Genomic DNA, 26856 nt, shown 5'->3' with positions numbered 1-26856 from the left:
TAACGGGGAGGAGAACAGCTGGACAGCAACATTTGATCAGAGTGCAACTGGTGAAGTAAGGATGAGCTGAACAGGTTCAGTGGGAAAAGAGGGATAAAGGAAAAATGCAGAAAAAATTATCAATGACCCCAGTATAAAGATTCAACAAGCAAATCTATGCACCAAAATGAATAAATTCAGCAAAAATGCAACAGTTAAAACACAAAATCAGGATAACATGTTACATACATTAGTAGAGCAACTAGATCATCACAAACATTCAATGAACAGAGTTAAAGCACAAAATTACATGCAATGGCTGGACTGCGATAAAGGGCATGGGTATACTGAATGACCAGCCTATTATAGAGCTAGGTGATAGGGAACTGTACTGGACGTGTCTTAGAAATTAAAACAAATGTAAAATAAAATAAATAAATAAAAAGACGTGTTAGTTTCAACATGCAATAACAAAGAAAGCACAGTTGTGTACACTTACCATAAATGTAGATGTTCGAGTGTATTCACTGTTGCAGTCATTACATTTGGGTAATCCTGCTGGCAGGTTGCCCTCAGCCAGCCTGAATTCCAAAGTCTTGGGTCCTGCATCGGCTGCTGTCACACCCCTTCCCTGACGTCAGGTCGTCAGGGGTATAAAAGAAGCAGCCGACACCATTTTCTTCAGTTTTTCTTGCCCCAGATGTCAGGTGCCCCCAAAAAGGGTAGCCAAACTTTATATATATATTCAGAAATACATCAATATAAATTTTACCTTCATCTATAAGCAAATACACCACATAGGTAGTAAAAATCAGAGAAGGAAAGATAAGATCCAAAAGAAAAAAGGGGGAAGGCGGGTGGGTAACCTGGACTGAAACAGTGAATACACTCGAACATCTACATTTATGGTTAGTGTACACAACTGTACTATGTTCTTCGTGTTTCACTGTTGCAGTCATTACATTTGGGTAGAGTCCCAAAGCTATGGTTGGGAGGCTGGAACTAGACAGCAGTAGGAGCGGCTATGAGGCCCTGCAGAACTGCAGTGGCAAAGCCTGCCCTGGATATAGAGTAGAGTGGCAGATGATAATGCTTTGTAAAGGTGTGCAATGAACTCCAAGTAGCCGCCTCTAAAATGTCTCTGGTTGGTATTCCCCTGAGAAAGGCTGCTGAGGTGGCTGCAGCTCTGGTGGAATGAGGCCTAATGCCCTTAGGCACTGGCTTGCCATGGTGTAAGTAGCAGAAACTAATGCAGTGGCCTAACCACTTAGAAATAGTCTGCTTTGAGACAGGTTTTCCTTGTGATCCTGCTGCATATGCCACTAGTAATTTGTGATCCTGCTGCATATGCCACTAGTAATTGCTCTGTCTTTCTGAAAGCTTTGGTTCTATCCAAGTAGAATCTAAGCTGTCTGTGTACGTCTAAAGAATGTAGAATTCTCTCCCCCTTGTTCTGTGGATTTCAGTAAAAGTTTGGCACATGGATGGCTTGGTTAAGAGTCACACTGGACACTACTTTAGGCATAAATGTTGGGTTTGTCCTCAGGGAGACCCTGTCTGGATGAAAAATGAAGAAAGGTTCCACGGCCATGAGCACCTGTAGCTCGGAAACTTGTCTTGCAGAAGTAATTGCTAAGAGCAGAGCTGTTTTCCAAGATAAAAACTTAATATCAGCTGTAGCAGCTGGCTCAAAAGGAGGCAGGGTGAGCTTTTCCAAGACATTGTTGAGGTCCCATGCAGATATTGGTAATCTTCTTGGGGGCCTTAAATTTTTGGCTCCTCTGAGGTACTGCCTTAATAAAGGTTGAGAAAAAAGTGGTGGCTCTGTATTGTAATGAGCCGAAATGGCAGAGGCATGAATTTTAATTGATGAAAAAGATAGGCCTTTGTCCAGCATCTCAGTTAAGTATTGCAAAATCTGAGGAATATTTGGTACCGCTGTATCAGTTCCTTGTGCTTGGTTCCAGGCACAGAATCTCTTCCATTTTCCAGCATAAGACTTTCTAGTACTAGGCATTCTGGCTTCCAGAATGACATCCATCACAGCTTTACTGAGAGGTGTTTTTTGTATGACTACATTATCCGTCATGCTGCCAAGTGTAATGTCCTGAGTTGGCTGTGCATGATCCGATTGTTTGGCTGGGACAGTAGTCGAGGTATTTGAGGTAAGGTCCAAGCTGGGTATAGAGATAAGTTCCTTAGTATTGGATACCAGTACTGGCGTGGCCAGTCTGGGGCAATCAGTATCATCTTTGGCTTCTCCTGTCTGACCTTTAGGAGCACCTTGGGGAGGAGAGGCAGTAGAGGAAAGGCATATACTGATATGTTTTTCCAGCTGAAAGATAGGGCGTCCACTTTCCATGCTTGTCTGTGACAAGTCCTTGTACAGAATCTTTTTAGTTGGTAATTGAGAGGGGAGGCAAATAGATCTATGTCCGGGCATCCCCATTTCCTTGTTATCATGCTGAAGACTTGTGGATCCAGCTTCCACTCGTGGGGATCCATGAGGTTTCTGCTTAGTTCGTCTACCAGAGTATTTTCCTTTCCTGGCAGGAATTTTGCCTGCAGATGTACGTGGTAAGTCAAAGCTGTGTCCCACAAGGTCATGGCTAGTCTGCAAAGGGGGTAAGAATGTGTGCCCCCCCTGCTCGTTTATATACCACATGACCGTGGTGTTGTCTGTCTTTACCAGTAGTTGTTCCAGATGAAGTAGGTCCTTGAAGGCTGTCAGGGCATTTTGAACAGCTAACATCTCTTTTTGATTGATATGTAGATGCATTTGGTTTGAGGACCATGTGCCCTGAATGTCTCTTCCTGCCATGTGGGCTCCCCAGGCATAATCTGATGCATCCGTTGTTAGTGTCTGCCTGGCTGGAGGTAATGTGAATGGCTGTCCCTTGTTCTGGTGACAAGCCTTTGCCCATCATCGAAACTCCTGTTGCAGGCAGGGAATGAGAGTAATGACTGTTTCCAGGCTGTGGCAATGTTGAGTCCAAACACTTTTTACGTACCATTGAAGTTTATTTTTATTTTATTTTACATTTGTTGACCGGGCTAGTCTGGCTGGATACATGTCCATTTTCAGCAGAGGCCCGAGGAGAAAAGCTCCACTAAATACTAAGTACATTACATAAAAAACATTACTTCTAATAAAAGCAAAATTTTAGAATTAAAAAGACCATCCGGAGGGAAGGCTAGTTTTAAAGAGAGACATATACACCATATGTAGTTCATTACATATTTGCATTAAATATATGCAATTACTTATTAGCAATTTTACAGAATTAGCTAAGGATTACCCAAATGTAATGACTGCAACAGTGAAACACGAAGTTTCCACATATGCAGTCTTGCATATGGAATTAGTAGGATGCAGGATGCCATGAAGCCCAAAGCCTGCAGAATTTTTCTTGCAGATAACTGGGCCTTTGTTGCCAACATTTTGAAATAGGCAGTCAGTTGCCTTTGTTTGTCTGGCGTGAGATAAGCCATCTGGGCAGTTGTATTCAAGCTTGCACCCAGGAATGTTATCTCTTGTGAGGGTACTAGTTTTGACTTGTTTTTGTTGACTGTGTACCCTAGGCATGTTAGAAGTCTTTTCACAAATGCCAGATGTTGAAGAAGAATGTCCTTGTTCTCTGCTTGAATGAGACAATCGTCCAAGTAAGGATATATTTGTATTCCTCTTTGTCTGCAGAATGCAATAACTGGTGCCAGGCACTTTGTAAAGACCCTGGGCGCAGTAGATAAGCCAAAGGGCAGTGCAGAGAATTGGTAATGCATTGAACCAGCCTTGAATCTTAGGTATTGTCTGCATGATTGTCTGATTGGAACATGCAGGTATGCCTCTTTTAGGTATAAAGTCACAAGCCAAGCATTCTTGCCCAACATGGGGAGAAGCTGCTGCAAAGTCAACATTTTGAATTTTGGAATATCCAGGAAAGTGTTCAGAATAGATAGGTCCAGTATCGGCCTCCAGGCCTTGTCCTTTCTGGGTACCAAGAACAGCTCAGTAAAATCCTTGTCCCTGCTCTTGCTCTGGTACTTGTTGAATGGTCCCCATGTCCATGAGGGATGAGACTTGTTTTTGTGCCTCTGACCATTGATTTTTTGGCAGATCTGGCCAGCCATTTACCTTTGGCATAGTATGGAAATGGAACTTGTAATCCTTGTGACAGTATGTTTTGAACCCACTTGTGCTGGGTTATGATGTGCCAATTTTGAGCAAAAAGAGCTAATTCTGACATCAGTCTGGAGCAAGAAAAAAGTTTCCCCAATGTGGTACTTAGCTTTATTGAAGACTTCAGATCTGACCGAACACGAAAATCTCAGGAGTCGGCCGACCGGCACTTGCGAACTGCTTCTGCTTCGGGCACCGCACGGCAAGAAAGACTGAAGAAAATGGTGTTGGCTGCTTCTTTTATAACCCTGATGACCTGATGTCAGGGAAGGGGCGACAGCAGCCGACGCAGGACCCAAGACTTTGGAATTCAGGCCGGCTGAGGGCAACCTGCCAGCAGGATTACCCAAATGTAATGACTGCAACAGTGAAACACGAAGAACATTAGTGTGTGTGCGTGTGTGTGTGTGTGTGTGTACGTGTGCATGTATGTATGTATATGTGTGTGTCTATATACATCATTTACAAAAAAAAATAAATTATACCAATAGAACAAAAGAGTACTGAAAAGAAATCATATCGAGCAAGGGATCACGTGTTGCTACACAAAACCATAACAGAGAGATGCAAAAAAAGGGAAATAATTTGAGCATGGCAAGGACAGATTACAAAACAATAAAAAATTGACAGCATTCCAAATTCACAGATAAAGGAACACTTACAGATATACCAGTTATAACTTATATTGATCAATTACACTACCCTGACCATGAAACAGTGGCAAACCACTTTGCAAATAAGTCATGACAAAGGGCAAATTATTACTAAAAATTCAAAGGGATATATAGTGCAATGGAAAAGTATTTGCCTCCTTCCTGATTTCTTATATTTTTGCATGTTTGTCACACTTAAATGTTTCAGATCATCAAACAAATATAAATTTTAGACAAAGTTAACCCAAGTAAACACAAAATGCAGTTTTTAAGTGATGATTTTATTTATTAAGGAAAAAAAACTATCCAATCCTACATGGCCCTACGTGAAAAAGTAATTGCCCCCTAAACCAGTTGCCACCCTTAGCAGCAACAACTGCAATCAACCGTTTGCGATAACTGGCAATGAGTCTTTCTCATCGCTGTTGAGGGATTTTGGCCCACTCTTCTTTGCAGAATTGTTTTAATCCAGCCATATTGGAGGGTTTCCAAGCATGAACCGTCTTTTTAAGGTCATGCCATAGCATCTCAATTGGATTCAAGTCGACTTTGACTAGGCCACTGCAAAACCTTCATTTTGTTTTTTTTAAGCGATTCAGAGGTGAACTTGCTGGTATATTTTGGATCACTGTCCTGCTGCAGAACCCAAGTGTGCTTCAGCTTGAGGTCACAAACTGATGGCCGGACATTTTCCTTCAGGATTTTTTGGTAGAGAGCAGTATTCATGGTTCCATCAATCACAGCAAGTTGTCCAGGTCCAAAAGCAGCAAAGCAGCCCCAGACCATCACACTACCACCACCACCATGTTTGACTGCTGGCATGATGATCTTTTTCTGAAATGCTGTGTTACTTTTATGCCAGATGTAACGGGATGCACACCTCCCAAAAAGTTCAACTTTTGTTTTGTCAGTTCACAGAATATTTCCCCAAACTCTTGGGGATCATCAAGATGTTTTTTGGCAAAAGTGAGACTATGTTCTTTTTGGTCAGCAGTGGTTTTCGCCTTGGAACTCTGCCATGCATGCCATTTTTTCCCAGTCTCTTTCTTATGGTTGAGTCATGAATACTGACCTTAACTGAGGCAAGTGAGGCCTGCCGTTCTCTAGATGTTGTTCTGGGTTCTTTTGTGACCTCTTGGATGAGTCGTCGCTGCGCTCTTGGGGTAATTTTTGTAGGCTGACCACTCCTGGGAAGGTTCACCACTGTTCCATGTTTTCTCCATTTGTGGATAATGGCTCTCACCATGGTTTGCTGGAGTCCCAAAGCTTTAGAAATGGCTTTTTAGCCTTTTCCAGACTGATAGATGTCAATTACTTTGTTTCTCATCTGTTCTGGAATTTCTTTAGATCGCGGCATGATGTCTTCCTTTTTGGGATCTTTTGGCCTACTTCTCTTTGTCTGACAGGTTCTATTTAAGTGATCTCTTGATTCAACAGGTCTGGCAGCAATCAGGCCTGGGTATGGCTAGTGAAATTGAACTCAGCTTTCCCAAAAATGTGATTAACCACAGTTACTTCATGATTTAGCAAGGGGGGGGGGGCAATTACTTTTTCACATAGGACCATGTAGGTTTGGATAGCTTTTTTTCCTTAATAAATAAAATCAACACTAAAAACTGCATTTTGTGTTTACTTGGGTTATCGTTGTCTAATATTTAAATTTGTTTGATGATCTGAAACATTTAAGTGTGACAAACATGCAAATAAATAAGAAATCAGGAAGGGGGCAAATACTTTTTCATTGCACTGTATTTCAGGGTGATTCTTTGTCAGCACTGCTGTTTTTTCTTGCCCAAAAACCCATTTTGCCGTTTACTTAAATTAGGCTACTGCTACAATTAGGTTCGCAGAAACTAACCTTGTTTAATGACTTCTTATCTACTTTCTTGGATGACTTAAAACTGTACAGCTTGCAGGAAGAGTTGAAAGCACAACTACAAACAGTTAAAACTTTCTCAGATGACATAAAATGACATTTAGTCTTGATAAATGTGCAAACCCAACAATTAAAACAGGAGAGTTGCAGCACGAAGAAAGTATCGACCTGGTAAAGGACTGTGATATAAAGGAACTTGAGCAGGTTATTGCAAACTGTTGCATATCAGTGAAATGAAAAAAACTTGAAAGAAAAATAATTTATGAATCAAGCCTAGGTCTGCAATATTCACTTTCCTGTATCATCACAAACACTGACCTGAAATGCAAAGGGTAGAATATTACAATGGATGCCTTCTAAAAAGAGTAGCTGGTCTTGGCAGAATTTCCTGCCAATATATTTTAGAGTCGACAACATCACAATGCAGTGTTTTACATTACTACATGATAAAGGAAAGCTCTATCATTTAACTGTGTAATCTAATGCTATTATTACAATATAGCATGTAAAGAAAACCTGTGCAAATATCAACAAGAAGGCAGCTTTTAGTCTATGGCTGATGGCATCATGATGTCCACACATTTCTGATTTTGTCAGAATTGCTGATTTTTTTATTTATTTTTTTTAAATGTGATACATCTACTTTTAATTATCAGTTACCATTATTTGCTGTCCTCCAGCTTTATTCTTTTCCTGCTCTGGTTAGTACTAAGTTAACAGCTGATTTCTTTACTTTTTGATGCAATGTGCACACGCTATGTACACCAACCACACTTTTGGAAGCACACAGCACATAAAATTCTCATTGATGCACATCAGTCAAATCGCAAAGCAAAACAAAAAGATGAGAAAGCAGGAGACAAGGAAGCAGAACATCAAAAACAATACTTGTACTTGGATAATGCTGCACAGCCTTACAACAACATGCTAGTAGCCCACCTTTAGGAGAAAGCCAAAGTTAAATTACTCATTTGTTCTCCAATACCCTCTTTATCCACGTCAGTGCAGGAGGTATATGAAGCAGTAAATAAAACTCCAAAAAAATTACCAGCAGTGAAACCAAGAAAATGCCCTTATTTATATACTTGTATCTGCGTTCACACCTGAAGTGTTTTGTGTATGGTACCACACCACTGGCATTTACCATTTGAGATTCGACCTGCCCTACCTACTCCTCTGTCTACATGGCATTATGGTTTTCTAAGGCTACCATAATCCGGTGTTTTAACCATAACAGATAAGTATCTGCACATATGCACAATGGCTATTAAAAATATTAACCTGAATGAGTGTGTTTCTATTAATTCAATTAATATTGCTAATCATCACAAACACTTCCCTTTCTTTGCTGTCTTCTAAAAATAGCACATATACATACAAAATGTTTTAATTTCCATCACTCTAGACATGCTTACAGCAACCATGGTTTTCTTAGATTCTAACATCTCCGTTACCACTTTTTTTTTTTAAATATGACATGCATTCATATAAATACTTAATTTCCTTTACTTTGCATCTTTTGCAATAAATGCAATTTGGTCATCATATGATAATAATTGTAGTACTCCATTATTTGCATTAATGACCCAGGTCATGCCTGGAAAGGGTCTTCAGACCAGTGTACCATCCTGGTAAACAAATGTAAATAAACAAATACCCTTTATACCTGATCAAGGGCTAAGACAAAGTCTGGATCAAGAGGCAGAAGAATTTACAAAGACCCAGAAAGTAAGTTTGCACTCAGGAAACTTCCTAGAAACAGTGGCCCTGTTCACCTTATTATATACTTTACCAAGACGCACTCATTCTCTACCTATATAGACAGCAAATACTCAGGCCTAGGTGTTTTGACCATCACTTAATGCTTATGAGAGGTAGCTTACTTTTGAATGAGATAAGGCAGACTATGGGGGGGGGGGGGAGTATTTCCCCCTTGCTGTCTGGTTATCATCAGCCTCCTCACAACCAAATGATCCACTCTTTCTCCCCCTACCGGATGGTTAGGGTCAGTCAAGAAGGGACATTATTAAGGCAGCCATCAGGGTGGTTTGATATCTATGCTTTTGGGACCCTAATCCCACTGTGCAAGTCCCACACTGCTCCACAGTTTGGGCAATGGCCATGCCTGTGAGGGTGTGCCACACACTTCAGCAGGTGGTGAATAGGCATGCCTGTGAAGGCATGTCACACACTTCAGCAGGCAGTGAATGGGCATGCCTGTGAGGGTGTGCCACACACTTCAGCAGGTGGTGAATGGGTATGCCTGTGACAATGTGCCACACACTTCAGCAGGTGGTGAATGGGCATGCCTGTGACGGCATGCCACACACTTCAGCAGGTGGTGAATGGGCATGCCTGTGAGGGCGTGCAACACACTTCAGCAGGTGGTGAATGGGCATGCCTGTGAGGTCGTGCCACACACTTCAGCAGGTGGTGAACGGGCATGCCTGTGAGGGTGTGTCACACACTTCAGCAGGTGATGAATGGGCATGCCTGTGAGCGTGTGCCACATACTTCAGCAGGTGGTGAATGGGTATGCCTGTGAGGGTGTGCCACACACTTCAGCAGGTAGTGAATGGGCATGCCTGTGAGGGTGTGTCACGCACTTAAGCAGGTGATGAATAGGCATGCCTGTGAGGGTGTCTCACACACCAACAGGTGATGATTGGCCATGCCTGTGAGTGTGTATCGCACACTTCAGCAGGTGATACTTGGCCATGCCTGCGACGGTGTGTCACACACTTCAGCACGTGTTGAAGGAGCATGCCTGTGAGGGTGTGTCACACATCTCAGCAGGTGATGAATGGGCATGTCTGTGAGGGTGTGTCACACACTTCAGCAGGTGATGAATGGGCATGCCTGTGAGGGTGTGCCACACACTTCAGCGGATGGTGCATGTGCATGCCTGTAAGAGAGTGTCACATACTTCAGCAGGTGATGAACGGGCATGCCTTTGAGGGTGTGTCGCACACTTCAGCAGGTGATGAACGGGCATGCCCCTGAGGGTGCTGTCACACACTTCAGCAGGTGCTGTAGCCTATCAAGGCTGCACTCTTCCCTTTGAACCTAGCTCTCCCAAGTGATTTCTGATCTCCAACTGGGACTCTAGCCCAAGAACAAGCTCTCAGACATACAACCCAACCCCCTTTAAAAGGGGGCAGGTCATCAACGTCATATCATTCCACCCCCCCACCCCTCCATGCCAACTCCAAAAGGCATCTCAGATGCTATTTAAACTCGAGGCACAGCTGGCTCAGTAAAAGGTTAATGTCTGCTTGTCGCTCTCCTATGAGTCAGTGCCACTTCTAATTCACTAGAAAATTCCCAAAGCCCTCAAACAACTCTCACAATAATCCTGGTAGACTTATGGCCTCATCATCAGGAAGCACAAACTATATGACCCTCATACTTGGATGGCTCTTAAGCTTCACAATAACATGTTACTTTACTACTGACATCCTTAAACTGTACAGCTCTAGTAGTGTACGGCAATGGACCAGTACCAGAGAACAATCAGATCACTACCCACAGTTCAAAAAAAGAGAAGTAACAGGACACTGCTGAAACAAATCCAATAAAATCACTTTTATCAAGTAAAAGTAAAAGTAAGCGCTTTCGGGATAGCCCTTCATCAGACAAGTTTAAAACTACAAAAGCAACCATATTTAAAAAACAAGCCATCCAATCATTTGCTTACAAAAACCCGCCTATTTTTTAACACAGGTTTAATAGGTAATACATCATTAAAACGCTTACTTTTACTTTTACTTAATAAAAGTGATTTTATTGGATTTGTTTCAGCAGTGTCCTGTTACTTCTCTTTTTTTGGATTTATCTCAGTTGGTACGTCAGGACTTCAGCATAACATATTATCTTTATTTGTTTTTGATTTTACTACTCACAGTTCCTGAATTCTGAGCAAACTGAAAAAGGTATCACATAGATGCAGCACAGCATAAACACAAGAAGGGCACTACCTGGCCTGCTTGCTCCAGTTAACTTCATTTTACTCACCTTTTTCTTCATCATAATCAGAGTATTACTTATGATGAGCACTCTGACAGGTACCAAGCTCTTAATTCTTCTTTTTGGGCCTTGCATGAGAAAAGCCAAAGCACTAGTGTGCATTTTATGAACTTAAAGACATTTTAATGCTATATGTATTACTACAACGCATCTGTTTCGCTTAAACAGCATGTAGCCTGCCTTAGTTTTTAGAAGTACATTTGCTGTAGATATTCCTGTTGTGTATTTTCTTTCTATCTCTCTCGCTCTTCATGTCTAAATCAGGGTCATTTACTCCAGTCTATCTGCCTGGCAGCAGATAAACATATATGGCGTTTATGGCATGATAGAAGTAAGAAAGCAACAGAGAGGTTAGAACTGCAGAAGACATATGCAGCACTCAAGAAAGCATTGCTAAAAAATAAGTTCTGGATACGTGAATGTAATTATTTCACAAGAAGTTGTAAAACGTACATGAAAAGATGAAAAGAGGAACAATTCTTGGAGAAGGGTATTATTTTGAACACATTAACGACAAAAATAAAGGAGTGTTAGTAAACAGACAGGCAGTAACAGACCACAGTTAATCTTTTATCACCACTGTCAATGATCTGACCAATGGCATACACTATATAAGAAAGACGTCTGTTAAGGGACACATTTTATACAATGACAGAAGGCAGACTGGTGCTCCAAGCAGGCCAGGATAAACAGCGAGGATAAGTTGGAACCATGATCTCAGGAACCAGTGATGATACAAAACAGAAGATAATGTGACCAGCATTCCTCTTCCTTCCTTTCGAAGAAACTACCAGCAAGAACAATATAAACAGGGATGAACGAATCTGCAGCAGTTTATATATGCCCTGTCTGGATAGAAACAAATGTCTGATGAGCCAGCACAAAAAATCAGACAAAAGACAAAGACTATTCCTAAGGACATGTTTGAAGCTGCTTTCTCCTTTTATCAACCAAAAAAGAAATAAATATAGCTCTGCAGACCAGGGACTTCATACTGCCTCCACAAATATTTACGTTGCCTCAAATATTCTGACCTACTAGCTACAGTAAATCAACACTTACTATTACATGAGATGAAAAAAATGTAAAGGAAAATAGGAATGCGAACATAATAATGTCAGGCAACCCTGCACGACAAAAGCACATTCATATTTACTGCATTTTAACCACATACTCCACTAGTCTACTTTTTTAAGGAAAGCCTGGACAAAAATGGTGACTGTTTTCATCAATACTAATATACATGTGTTAAGTTTCAGGGAAGCAGCTGACATTGCAGAGCTAGAAACAAGGGGTACAATAAATGAAAAAGAAGTTAAAAAGCTAGTCTCCAACCAGACTTTAACTTTATTTTTTTCTATCATTTTCTCCTACCTCCACACAAAATTCAAACTGATAAACTGACAAGCCCAAACAGAAAACAGGCATTCTGCAGTGAGATCGGAGAGAGAAAACTGATGTAAAACACCACTGTCACTTTTAAGACCAAGCAAGCGCTTACTATAGAAGGGACGGGTGTGTGACCTGAGAAACCCACTCAGGAGGAAGTTAATTGAATTTTCAGTAGCTCTGGCAAATTCATTCAGAGAATGAAAGAGAAGAACCCCCACCCTGCGCCACCAAAAAAAAAAAAAAAAAATCAAACTAAGTGCTCTGCTCTGGGTTGTCTCTCTGCTGCTGTCTGCTTCAGCATTTAATATTCAGCTACGAAAGGCACCACAAGGCTTTCAAGTAGCATCCACATTGCTGTGAGTTAACATCTACTTAAGAGATAAATTACGAGTCCACTGAAAAATGCTGATGGCTCTGTACTAGACTGATAACATAAAACGGAATCCATTTCAGTCCAGCGTCTTCTGACTGCTGCGTTATGATATGAACACAGCACACAGCTAACTTGTTCAGAATGAGCTTTTCTGAAAAGCAAGGCAATGTTTTAACATTTATTTATTTTTCAACTGGATGGCTTTGGAAGCTCTGGTCTGACTGCATGTGAAAATAATTCAGAAACCTAGGTGGGCACTGTACACCGATGCTACATCTCATAATGTGAAATGTGCAATTAGGAAACGATGCAGGAATATTTACCTAAGCTACACAAACCACCATGGGATTTCTGTGGGGAATGGCAGGTACATCTCTGTCTACGCTACTCTGATTAAAGAGGTAAGAAAAGGGTAACTAGAGCAGTTCCTTAAAGGGAAATTCATTAAGCTGCCCCCCTTCTGGCTGACGGTGAGATGAACTCGGAGACGACCACACTCTGGAAACTGGCAGAAAGGAGTTGTCTGTGTGCGTGCCTGTGCTTTTGTGTGTGCTGCTGGCATTACTGAACATTCAGCTTACTTATGGGGAAATACACACTGATCTGTTGATGCCATCTACAGCGTTGCTGAAGTTTTGCTGCTTTTCAACGCAGCTGCAGTGGACGCTTAGATGTAGAAGGGGAAAAAAATTATACCGAATGCTGTCTCAGTTCCTGGCTGTCCCTCTTGACAGAACTGGGGAATGGAAATATACAGCGTCTTAAGGAGTTTAGGAGTGGTAGGAATGTAAAATCATCCAATAAACTGAACAGAAAAATGGATGGGTCTACAACGCTGGAACGATAGGTGGCATTTGGGAACTCACCTGTATCTGGTGAAACTGGATGAGAAAAAACGGAGTGAGTGACCAAAACGACTGGAGGTTTTTGGAAGGTATTCATGGCTGGATTCCTAATCTTCAGTGGAGGCTGAAAATGAGCCAGATTACTGACAGAAAGAAAATGCAAACACTGAAACGAGCAAATGGAATACATGCATTTGTTTTAATGATGCACGGCTGAATGTCCCACTGACAGATTAAAACCGAAACTCAAACAGGTAAAAAAAAAAAAAAATCCAAAATCATTTTTGTACGGCAGCCTTTAAATCATGTGCATGCTACGTATGTAGGGAACTGTGCAGTTAAAATTACATGGGATCACTGTAGAAAGTCACTATTGCCTGCATCTGTTCTCTATGGTTAACTATTGCACTCCCAATGCCTCATCCTCAGACAGCATTTCATTACATCATGGGACTGGTTCCTTTTGGGGAGGGTTGCTATAGGACTAAAATACTAACAAGAGCAATAACGTACTTTGAAGAAAGGATTCTATTAGGAAAGAGATTATGAAATGTTCTACTTTACGCATCCCTACAGAAAGCAGATTTCATGGGGCAGGTTCCTGACACAGATGCAACAATGTGACATTTAGACAGCAGAGAGAAATAAAGTGTGTTCTACCCTTTAGTGGTATATCTTTGGTGCATTTTCCAAGGCTGTTAAGTTATAAAAACAACTTTTATTCATTTTACTGCTAAAACCTTAATTTCACCTGATTAACACAGGTCAGGGCATCAGTCAGTAAAGTAAGTGAGTGTGTGTGTGTGTGTGTGTGTGTGTGTGTGTGTGTGTGTGTATCAATCTCTCTCATTCTCCCTCTCTCTTTAAATATATATAGAGACAGAGAGCTACACACATACACAATAGATACAGATACGTAGACAGACAGTAAGCTAATATGTGGGGTTCATATCTGCTTGACAACACAGAACTGTATTCCTATTTGCTGGAATAAAGCTGCATCCATGTAAACTGTTTTCACTCGTAATGTAAATCACCATTCATCTGTTAAAAACAATAAATGAGATTAAAATACTTTACCTGTTCAAACGTATATGAAAAACAGCACAGTCACTACAGCAAAAAAAAAAAAGACAATCCATAAAATGACTACTGTCTGCATTTTATGCACTTTAGGATGTAACTGCCGGAATTCATATCAAAGCTTACAACACAAATGTCAGCTATGCAATCTCGACCTCTCACAGTGATTGTAGAATTGACAAGCCTATGCCACTCTCCAGCAGTCATTGCATATCTTGAATATTTTATTGTTCAGAGAACACAATCATTTTAACATACAATGGCTTCACATGTTCACATGCACACAGACTAACATAATGAACCAACATCCATATAAATTCATTTTCTGGAGATGTCACTTTCTGATTGCCATACTTCATTTTTTTAAATACTGTAATTTAATAAATCCCCACTTCTGCAATGCAATATGTGCTTGATGAGCTCTCTTGTGGATTCTTTCACTTGCATGATCTGCTGTAAAACAGAAGAAAAAAATATACACAAGTTTTTGCTCAAGTTACAATGAAAGCAGCTCTTTAATGCAATTGTTTATATAGATGAGATAGGAAGGAAAATGTAAAAAAAGGACAGTGCTGGTCTGTTGTGTCCAGGTACAAGTTTTAGTAAGACAGAAAACACAAAAATCCTTTACACTTGGGGGGGGGGGGTAGCTGATTTAAAATCAGCACCCTGTCACACCAGTCCTGAGGCACTGTCAAAAAGTACCAATTAAAAGAAAACAAGGAAAACCTTTTCAAAGTTGAAGACACAAGGAAGACAGAAACAAATATAGCTATCAAACCTTAGAAGTGAATACTCATATGCCCCACCCAGAAAGGGGGGCAGTGATAAGGCTGGCACATACAGCAGGAAATATGACATGAACTGGTATGGAAGGCATGAAAGAGAGAAGCTTTTCATATTAGAACAAAACAATGTAGAAATGTGTTATGATTCTGATAACATTATTGTTGCTCAGCTGATTTTTTAAGAGTGTATGTCTATGTGAAACAGATGCACAAATACATATGTAAGCTGAAACTAGAAAGCACCTGAAATGTTATTTTTTTCCCTGAACTTGCCTGGAAAAGAAACTGTCCTAGCAACAGCATGCTGAATGGATTCTGTTTACTCTGTTCTAACATCTATGCCAAAGTTTTTAAAGCATTCAAAGAAATATCTGCTCAGCATGGCGTCAGGAAATGCACTTCTCTGTTCTAGAAGCACTCTTCTCATCAGGGGTTCAGGCCTAGTGCATCTGTATGTACAAGGATGAGGCAGCCTCCGAGCTGTGTACAATAGTAGCCATCCATGCAGGGCACTGTAAAATGTGTGTGTGTTATGGAAGGGGAGCCTTCCTGCGGTGTCACATTATAAACAAAAATCCTTTTTTCCTTAGATGGGTGTCTGATCTAACAACCTCACTACAAAGTAAAAAAAAAAAATGCAGCTCTGTCCATGTATGTATTTACTTGTTCAGCATAAAAATTCCTATCAATGGAATTCATTTACAGCACAAAGGCCAAGGGAGAACATTTCTGAACTAGGCACATAAAAACAGCACAGATGAAATAGTAAAAAAACAGCAGTGAAATGTTCAAAAGAATAAAAAATAAAGTACAGATAGCCATACATGCTGAAAACAGTCAGCATTTCATGCTGTAAGGAGCAGGTTAGCTTTAATGTCAATGTGGTAGGAAATTAAATCATATGTTTTATTCTCATTCTCTCCTGGTACTGTTAGCACCTCCAGACTGCAGATGTGTCCCACCCTGGACTCTTCAAACAATGCACTACTCTCTTAACACCATACTCTGATGCACCCTGTGGATTTTTCTCCATTATGCAGATGTAAAGACTAAACTGATCTCCTCCTCCCACCAAACTACAGTCAAAAACACTGATGCAGAAGACAGTCACTGGGCAGCAATGTTAACAGGACACCTTACTGAGGAACGTAAATGGTAAATCTTTACTGATGGAGTCGTACTCACTGAATGCCATGTTTGCTGAAAACTGCTGGTGATCACAAACCTCATTCGCCAAACAGACAACTTGATAGTAAAGTTGCAAATTTGGCGATTGTGCAGCCAGAGAAAGGAGGAACAGTCAGTATTACATCTTAGCTCTTTCTGCAGGTTGGTGTGATTTGACAGTTAGTACAAACAAGCTGTGGGAGGTATGAAGAAACATGTGGCTTGTTTAGGCTCATTTGTTTACTGTACTGTTTTGAACAGTCCATGTGGTCACTCAGTAAGTGAAGGCTTTGAAATGAGGGGGAACATTCTTGTGATATGACCACCAGGGGTATAGATGTATTTGGTAGCTCAATGGCCTGGCTAAGACACTTACAGACGCAGTCGCATGGACTGCAATTACCTATTCAGCAATCGAAGGAACATTACGAAATACTTTTATATGCTCACATTTTCTTCCATTTGTATGGCCTTTACAGCCTATAGATAAGTGACTGTGCTTCTTTTTGTAACCCTTCTTCTGAGATCTGTTTATTTACCTCTTTCCTCATCCACCAGGCCTTGCCAATGGCTTGCTTTCCTTTGCCCAATGAAGCCATTCATTTCTCTCTTTTGGGTGCAATGGCCATTCACTCTGTCGCCCAAGCAAAAACCCTATTCCTGGTTGGAGGCGTTAATCAGCCCATGTGTTCCACTGGAGAAGTGACAGCCAGGTGGTAGGGATTCCACTGCCCCCCCCCAAACTCCTAATGTCCACTGTGGCTCACTAGAGTTACACTAGTTTTGTTGACTATGAGGAGCATAGCTGCCTCTGTATTTATGCATATGCTTGACCCCTAGGCAATAGGTGTGCTGCAGGTACATCAGCTAGTGATCCCTCTAGGCAAACAAATGTAGCAGCAAAATTCAGGATGGAGAGCTGAAGATAACCGGTCACTCCCTTCCTCCCTACTTGCCTCTCCCCAACACCCATCCTGTTAGCTGAATAGGATTCGAGTAATAAGATGTCACAGCTTCATCCCTCTGCATCATCGGCAAATGGATTACTTATTATTTTGACAATATGACAGTTCCACAGTGGATAGTTCTCTCTCTTCAAGGAAATACTACACAGCAAAAAGATCTCAGACACAATAGACTTCAAGTGGAAACGAAACAGGATTTAAACCCAGGTTTCCATATTTACAGCCCAGCCCTTTAACCACAGTTGTATATTCAACTGTAATGTTGGAATCTCAAGATACAACTTTGTCCTCCTCAAGGGGGCAGACACACAGCAGATCACAATACTTTTAAAATCCAATGGAAAGAAAGCAAGTTTTGAATAACCAGTTTATTTTCTTTCTCCAGTAACTCGGAATTAGTAGAATTTGTTCCAGTATTTGGATCACAGACAACAATATATATGCTGTCCCACTTATCAACATTTCATGCTGTAAGAAGCAACTATCAACCTGCTTCAACAAAGACTTCCTATCTCTGATGGTTTAATGGTTCTGCCTCTTAGGCTCTCCTGACCTAAACAGGTTTAAAGACACCTTCTAAACTTCAATCTTAATTTTAAAATGTTTATATTCACACAACTATTCTGTTACCCACAAGCCACAATGCATCTGATTTCCCACTTCAACAAAAGAGGTTATTTATTTATTTTTTTGTTTAATTAAGGTACAGCACTCAGCCAAACTGTACCATTTTCAGGCTACAATCCATTAAATAAACTTCCACCTCAGAGACCGATGGCCCCCAAAATTATGGACGATGCAATTAGATATCACTAGTGACACAGGATGGCTGTAATGAACTGGATAAGGGACAGTAAAGCTTGAGCAACTAATAGTAGCTCTTTTTCAGGGACTGGAAGCGGGTTTTAGGCACTGTATGTCTAGCCTCTGTTGGAAGCCAACAGCAGTATAGCATTTAGCTGCCACCCCAACTAATTTACAATGAGCAGATGCCTAGAGGGTAATAAGAGCAAGCACACATAAGGATGCAAATCCCTCTCATATTGGTCTCACTGGATACGAAGTCGGCCACAGTATTCTCTTCCAAGCAGAACACAAGACAAAAGAATATGGTTGGTACCCTACAACACTGTGAGCTACCCATTCCACTTTGTTGTTCACCCAGTGTGAGGAGTTGTCCACCAGATGAAGTAGTTAGTAGTTTAAGGTCATCATGCCATAACCTCAAAAAATTAAAAAATGAACTATCGACAACATACTTTGTTTCCTACTCTGACATATTTACAAACTTATCTCTGTAACAACACTATGTCGTTTTTATGGAAGCAAGCCATAATTAAAGCTCCCACCAAAAGTTCCCAAGCTAGCCTTCTCCACCAACTTCAGCTTCATCTTCAATATATTCAACCTAGCAAAACTATCATAAAAGTGAGTCAATATGAAATTGTTGCCGTATTTATGAAGTACGGCTTATTACAGAGCCATCAACATTTTTTTTTTTTCATCAACATGGCTTTTGGTCACTCAATGGTATAATGACTTATTTATTTCATATTAACGACAGAAACATTCTTCTAAATATTGATAAAGGCAACTTATGTCAGTCTGTTTTTACTGACCTAATTAAAACCTTTAATAAGATGACTGGCTACCATTTTACATTAAATGCTCTCACAGCACTTGGAATCAGCCACACAGCCCTTGGTTTGTTCAAGGACTTATGTACAACAGAACACTTATGGTAAAAATAGGAACAAGTCTATCCCACTCTGTCAAACTGTTAAACATTGTGTTCAAGGCTCCATACTTTTCCTCCTCTTCTCTCCAGCTTTATAAACAAACTACTCATTGACCTGCTGAAGTATAAATTCACCCTTTAATCTTGACAATATTGTTATATATAGATGCAACTCTTCAGTCATAACTGAGAGAACTGCAAAAAGAATTAGATGTACTTTCCAAGGGGCTTCAGAAAACACACCACATTACCTAACACTGAAAAAAAAGTGTATGAATTTTGGAACCCACCAAAAACTCATCAGTAACCCCATCTGACACCTCCTCTATAATAAACTACTACAATCTACTCCACATTTCTGCTATCTAGAAGCTTGGATTGATTGTTAAAATTTAAGGTATAACAAAGTTTGTGTCAAATTACCAAAATTTCATACTTTGTATCACCAGAAAGTAGACGTTCAATTGATAAAGGCATTGTCAAAGCTCAACTACAACATTTTCTCCTACTTATTGCCCTTGTTTCTAAAAGGATGTTCTAGCAGACAGAGGTTTTTTTTACTATATTTGCTGATCTGTTGTCTTTTCTGTGAAGAGATAACGCCATTGCCTTATACTAGCAAAAGCTAAATGGGTTCCATTGAAATGTATCAATTACTTCCAAGGCCACTTTTAAGCTTCAATAACTGAAACCCTTCCCCTACATTCCAAATTATCTTACAGCCAAATCTCCAACTATCAGATTAGCTCTCTGTTCTCCCACACCTCCTACACTAGAGACACCACAGAGCAACATACATACCACTAACCGCAGTTTTACATAAATAACTCCCCAAATATTGTGAATGATCTTCCTACCCCCTAAAAAGTGCCGTCATATAATTAAGTCATGTTAGAATTTTAAAAACTTCTCCAACCTGGAGAAAAATGCATATGCATCTTTACCAACCAAGGAACCTAGACTTTACACCTTTAAGTTGTAGTCTTAATCAGCTTTTTCAATATAATAATTAACTGCTAATATTTATTGTGTTTCCACTTCTATCCCTCTCTTCTAATTCTTCTTTTGTAGCAAATATATTCCACCTGTGTACAGTATTCTTTCTACATCACAATAACTTTATCTGTATTCATAAGTAGTCTTCTGCAAGTATTTGTAACTTTTACTGCACAGACTGTTGTATGAAGAAAAACTTGTTGAATCTGATATCTGCTATGTATGACCTACTTTTGACTTAACCTGCCATTTGACAATATGTGTTATGTGCTCTTGTTGGGACAGCCTGAACATGTTTCATTTATATCAGTTTTCTACCCCTGAAAAAAAATTTAAATACAAAAACAAACGAGTAATAAAGTCTGTTTGCCAATGCCACAAAAAAAAAAAAGCAGCATTGTAATGCTAGGCAAATCCACAGGTCAAACCATTTATTCAAAACTAAGTGCTTTCCTTTCTTGTATGAGCCAGAACTTCGTCAGAATAACAAACATAAAGTACTAACATTTTAAACACTTAAGAATCGCATGATCAAGACATCCAATAAAAATCATTCAGGTGAGTAGGCAGTTGTACTAAGGGAAGCATCCACAATAAATTCAAATGTCACTGTAATCCTATAGCAAAATTCTAATATGTAGTAGTTCAAACATCAAACTTGGTCTCTAGAAAGAAGAAAAAATATTTACTAAAACAGATTGTTTAAACTAAAACCAATATGTATTATTTTATACTTAACTTACAACTTTGCCCTCTTCAATTAAAGCAAACTATTAATTGAACTTTTTTCATTAATTCTAGGAGGGTTTGTTATGTCAAAAAATAATTGCCAAGCCTCCAAATAGTTCAGAGTTGCCACCCATCATAAATGGTTTGACTTTTTCCAATACAAAAAATAAGAACTTTTTGAAATTCTTACACTTAATAGAGTGTTGACATCCTGTATTTGCAGTGTTATGCTTCTTAAAAAAGTAGTTATGTTGATAAATTCTCTTTCTATGGGCATGTTGTGTTTTACCTACATAAAATGATGAATAAGTTAAACACTGGGCAAAACACACTACTCCACACGTGTTACAATCAAACCTACCACTGGGGATTACTAACCTGGGGTAATTATCAATTACAATATTCGCATCCTCAAAAATAAATTGACACCACACTTCACCATTCCAATTCTTCTCCCATTATCATCATTAGGCTTTTCAAATTATTGCTTTAGATTCCTCCCCTTTTATATACAAAGAGAAAAATATCACTCAAAAACCTCTTTTTTAGCACCTTTATTGAATTATCACATAAAAAACAGGCAATTGTATATTTATATAAAATGAAACAAACTATATTTAGCATGGTCCCATTTACAAACATTATATACATTATGTATTTTTATACAGCTACCATTAATCCAATATTTCATAAATTGTTCAACTCCCACCTTCTCTCAAAACTCACTCCTCCTTGAAAACATTCTGCATGTATTGCTCTCACAATTTCCATTTTTTCTAAGTAACTTGCTCCTACTCTCTTTAACAGATCCCACTTCCAGTTATTTTATCCTTGTTACAATATCCAATATTTCAAACACAGCAGGTTTACACTTTGATTTTCATTTTCTTGTCATGCAACCAAAATGAACCTTAACAAGGCCTTACGATGTCTAGGCAAGTTAGATCCTGTATCCCAACTCAGAAGAATAATTTCTTTAGTTACACCCATTTGCTCACCCAAAATTTCTGACAGAGTACTCTGTAGGAAATTTTTAAGTCTGCCAACTTACTAGACTCCCAAAACATATGTTCTTAGTTTCCTTTTTCTTCCCCATCACACCTCCAACATTTGCCATCTACCTGTGTAAAAATTCTTTGAAGTCTGCTTGGGGTATAAAAATACCTACACAAATACTTCCATGCAAAAATCCTAAATGTTCTAGACTTGATTCCCCAAAGGCCTCTTTAGCCCCATGGAGTCAAAGACAACATCCTGGTTTTTATTTAACATGCCTCTAATTTTATATGTCTCACTGTTAAAATTACAAACCTTGGCGCCAGGATATTAATTTCCCTATTCTCAATCTTTAGTCAAGCTATATGGGTACCTTATATGTGGTTTAAATCTTAACACTGTCTATAATAATTTCATCCTTAAATTTCATAATCATGTAATTGGGGTGCCCCCTATATAGAAACATCTGGTTAAGGATGTTCACTTCCTCAAGGAATGTTATATCATCAGAAACCAAATGGGACAACCAAATCATCTGACTCTGCAAAATATTTTTCTTTTGCCAAGGTGGATGACAACTTTTATAACGCAATAAGCTGTTAGAATAAGTTTCCTTCCTATAAATAGCACAGTCATACCACATGTCTCTATTTCTCATAATCTTGGCATCCAAAAAATTAATAGAAAGGGAATCATGGTCACAAAGAAAATATGTTGTATTAACGTGTTCTTAAAATTCCTCCAATAAATTTTTAGTGCCCTTCCAAATAAAAAATATCATCTAAAAGTGCAAGTACATGGTCATAAAGCAATAATAAGGATAACTGAAAACATTATTTTCTCCCAGCACCACAAAACATTGGCAAATACTGAAGTCACCACTGCCCCTATTGCCACTCCAGTAACGTGTCTAAAGTATTCCTTTTGCAAAGAACAAATATCTGTTAGCCAATATATATTCCACGTATTTCACAATCATGTTGATATCACTTTCTTCAATGGTTGCGCCTTCAAGCAATGCCTCTTAAAATCATTTAATCCCCATTTAGTGTGGAATAACTAAAAATAAGTCATTCACATGCACCACTACAAACAGTGAAGACTCAGCACAGTTACAACTAGCTAGGACATTTAATAAAATGCCAGGAATCTTTTAACACATAATGTTTACTATTATAAAAAATCTTTTCAACTTGGCCAAAGGTTCAAGTTTAGATACCAACTCCACTTGAGTAATGAACTAGTAGACTTTCTGAAGGTTGAAAAATCTGCAACTCCAAGCATTTTTGGGATTCTAAAGATGCATAAATCTGCCCAGGACCCACCTTTGCAGCAGACAGTGGTTGCTGAGATGTCTAAAACTATACAGCTATATAGTGTCCAGTAAATGGAGATGTTATACCCTAGGAAATAAACGTGTCTCTTTCTTACCCTCTGCTGTGATATGACTTTTAACATTGAGAGAGACAAGACAAAAGTCACAAGCAGCCTTATAACGTCTCACAGCATTTCGCATTTTACTGATATTCTCTAGTGAAGATAAGCAGTATTGTGGTGGATAACAGCTATTAGTTTGGCAAGGTGGGTTCAAAGCTGACCCACTAACACAGGATTGAGGTGGCAGACTAGTTGCTCCTTTACTGTTGTGTGTTTTTGCATTATGGGCTAGCACTGAAAGAGAAAACCTTGATTTTATTGTGACTCATTTGCTCAGTCACACCCAGCACTGTCTTAAAACACATTGTTTGTCCTTTCATCCTTCGGGCAGCATTTCCAAGACATTAGATCCTGTAAAGAGGATGTCCGTCTTTGTGCCATTGTATTGTGCCATAGTTGAACTCTTTTTTTCAAGAACTGTGCTACTTATGAAAGCTTCAACTCAAAAATGATGCCAGGTCAGGCAAAGGGTGCAGACCATTGGACTAAAACTAGTTCAAGTCAGCCTTATGGACAAAGGCTCAATGATCTCGGGACAATAATCTTTAAGAGACTGCAGGCACAGGAACCGGCATGATGGATACCCTAAAGTACCTGAAAAGCACTTTACTTCTGACTGCTTACATACATGTGAAACTGCCAGTGGAAAAGTCGGTTTGCTTATTTTATACAGTGGAAAGCAGTAATTATATTAGCACTAGAATATGTTGGACTCCATCAAAGTCTGTTGGGGCAGACTAAGAAGAGAGCCCTTGAGGCAGCTGCTGTATCTGAAGGTTACTCGGTCTGAGGGTAAGTTGATGTACTTACTCCCTCCACCCCTGTTTTCATCAGACTTGTTTGCACAAGTCTATGGGTTTTACTGTGGATTAATAAGTGACTCTAGTAAAGTTTGGTTTATGAATACATTTGGTAACGAGCAGTTTTTTTTTCCAGAAGGGGAGAAGTTTGGGCATCTGTGCAGTTTCTGTCAGATCGTACAAAAAATGCATAGTGGCAAGCAGAATGTTTGAGTTAACACTAAAGTGTCTTGACGACTTTGAGTAGCATATGTCCTAGTAATATAATCCCATTGGCTACTATGTCTATTTATTTACTTACTTATTTATTTCTAGATAAATAACAGGTCAAACAATGAATTACTCATAGATGAGTGCTTTCATCCCTTATATGAACCGGAACTTTATCAGAAAAAACATAAAATACAAAATACTAACACTTTAAATAACAATGTTATGAATCACAAGGTCAAAGACATCCAATAGAAATTGTTCACAGTTGAACAGGCAGTTGTACTAAGGGAAGCATCCACAACAAACATAATTCAAATGTCGAAGAAAACGCTCAGCAAACGGATTCCTCTCCAAAAATATTTATCGTAGATAATCCAAATCACACGGAAAGCAAACAAAAACTCCACCAAGTGAGGCTTAATCCACCATAAGCGCTTTCGTCCCCAAAAGTACACATTAACATGGAACTTCATCAGATGGCAGCAAAAAGACATCATATATCCTTTAAATACATTTGTTGTGTGACATCACTTCCCCCAGAAAGACAGATAAAGAAAATAACCACAACTCATGCATTTAAAAAGTCAGCAATTATAATCAGACCATAAAAAATATGTGTGTGTGTGTGTGTGTGTGTGTATATATATATATATATATATATATATATATATATATATATATGCAGCCTATAAAGCAACATTTAAAAAAAAATATATGTTAAAAAATGTATAATAGAAAGTAAAAATAGAAAATAAAAAGTTAATAAAAAATACATCCTAAAATACATCCTACAAGCAACATATATAGCACTACCATTTAAAACAGCTTAAACAGCTCTGTGCCTTGCTTTTGCTCAAACAAAACCAGCAAACCCAAAAGGGAAAATCAAAATAGAGAACCTATGTTAATCATCTACGCAGTGCTTTTAGTTTTAGTACACTAGAAATAGAAACACTATCATTGAGACCCGGCCAGCATGTAGCTGGGGGGGGTGTTGGTCTGGCAGTACTTAATAGAAAAAGTGGAGCTAGTGTGGCAGCTCTGTCTGAATGCTACATGTTGGCCGGGTCTCAATGACCGTGTTTCTATTTCTGGTTTACTAAAACAAAGCACTACATATTTGGTTTTCCCTGTTGGGTTTGCTGGTTGTATTTGAGCAAAAGCAAGGCACAGAGCTGTTTAAGCTCTTTTAAATGGTAGTGCTATATATGTTGCTTGTAGGATGTATTTTAGGATGTATTTTTTATTAACTTTTTATTTTCTATTTTTACTTTCTATTATACATTTTTTAACATATATTTTTAAAAAATGTTGCTTTATAGGATATATATATATATGTATATATATATATATATATATATATATATATATATATATATATATATATATATTCTATACACACACACACATTTTTTTTATGGTTTGATTATTCATAATTGCTGACTTTTTAAATGCATTAGTTCTGGTTATTTTCTTTATCTGTCTTTCTGGGGGGAAGCGATGTCACACAACAAATGTATTTAAAGGATATATGATGCCTTTTTGCTGCCATCTGATGAAGTTCCATGTTAATGTGTACTTTTGGGGACGAAAGCACTTATGGTGGCTTAATCTTCACTTGGTGGTTTTTGTTTGCTTTCTGTGTTTTTGGATTATCTGCAATAAATATTTTTGGAGAGGAATCCATTTGCTGAGCGTTTTCTTGGATTTTGTGGTTTTTGGACTTTTTTGTTTCATAATTCAAATGTCATTGTAATTAAACAGTAAACTAGTAGAATTCTCATATATAGTAGTTCATACATCAACTTTAGTCAAAGATGGAAATACATTTATTAAAACAGATTGTTTAAACTAGAAAAGTGTCTTGTTGCATTTTATATATTATTGTACATAGCTGCTGACAAGAACCCTGGGATTCATTATCACTTACAATAAGTGTACACTAAGTCTACACCATTCTGAGTGAACATAACTAATACCATTCTTCCTTCTAATTTTAGTTTTTCTACTGACTTTTTGGAGCTTTAAATACTGAGGACGATACATAAAGGTTACCACAAAGTGTAAACTACATACACACTTAGTATAATCTTTCTGAGTGATTAGAAATCACAAAAAATGTGGTAGGGAAGTTCTTGAATACAGATCTTATACACATTGTATACACTCAATCTGGCCCGAAATCTTTACACAGATCTACTTCCATTATTTAATTGTACACATATCTTTTAATAGGTCTAGCTTTATGAACAAAACAGTAAATTTAGTAGTTGCAGAGCTAAGCATTACGGCAGAAATCACAGCAGCACATGGGTATTCTACAAGCCAAAAACCTAATATGGTAATATTTCATTTTCTTAATGCTTTTATCACAATAAATTACTAAGGGCTACAAACTCCATCTATTCATTACAGCTCTGCAGAGTTGCATGTGATAACAGTATTATACTATTATAACTCCAACTTGGCACTTCCTTTCTCTAAAGAAGAAGGTAACTGGATATAATATACACAGGCTGGATCGTGCTTCAAGGAAAGGCGGAGGGGTGGCTGTACTCTATAAATCTGAGTTGAATGTGACCATAGATGTTATTCAACCACCTCAGATCACTAACTCCGA

The 26856-nt window shown here is 38.8% G+C and overlaps 2 protein-coding genes across 6 annotated transcripts in view; one reads left to right on the top strand and one right to left on the bottom strand.

The window, feature by feature from the left end:
• PC (pyruvate carboxylase) overlaps positions 1–26856 on the bottom strand; it is a 2844646-nt gene that overhangs the window by 788200 nt on the left and 2029590 nt on the right. The window lies entirely within an intron of this gene.
• The window catches only part of LRFN4 (leucine rich repeat and fibronectin type III domain containing 4), a 141700-nt gene that overhangs the window by 44775 nt on the left and 70069 nt on the right, over positions 1–26856 (top strand). The window contains exon 1 of one of the 2 annotated variants that reach the window (XM_044073799.1): positions 12360–13578. The exons of the other annotated variant lie outside the window; for it this stretch is intronic. The gene's annotated coding sequence lies outside the window, so the exon portion shown is untranslated. Of the gene's footprint in view, positions 1–12359; positions 13579–26856 lie in introns of those variants that run through there. 2 annotated transcript variants of the gene reach the window in all.

The sequence above is a fragment of the Protopterus annectens genome, chromosome 6.part0, assembly GCF_019279795.1.
Source record: "Protopterus annectens isolate FY-2018-M chromosome 6.part0, PAN1.0, whole genome shotgun sequence".
Lineage (NCBI taxonomy): Eukaryota > Metazoa > Chordata > Ceratodontiformes > Protopteridae > Protopterus > Protopterus annectens.
The sequence above is the reverse complement of the archived record's forward strand: the minus strand, read 5'-3'. Positions and strand labels throughout refer to the sequence as shown.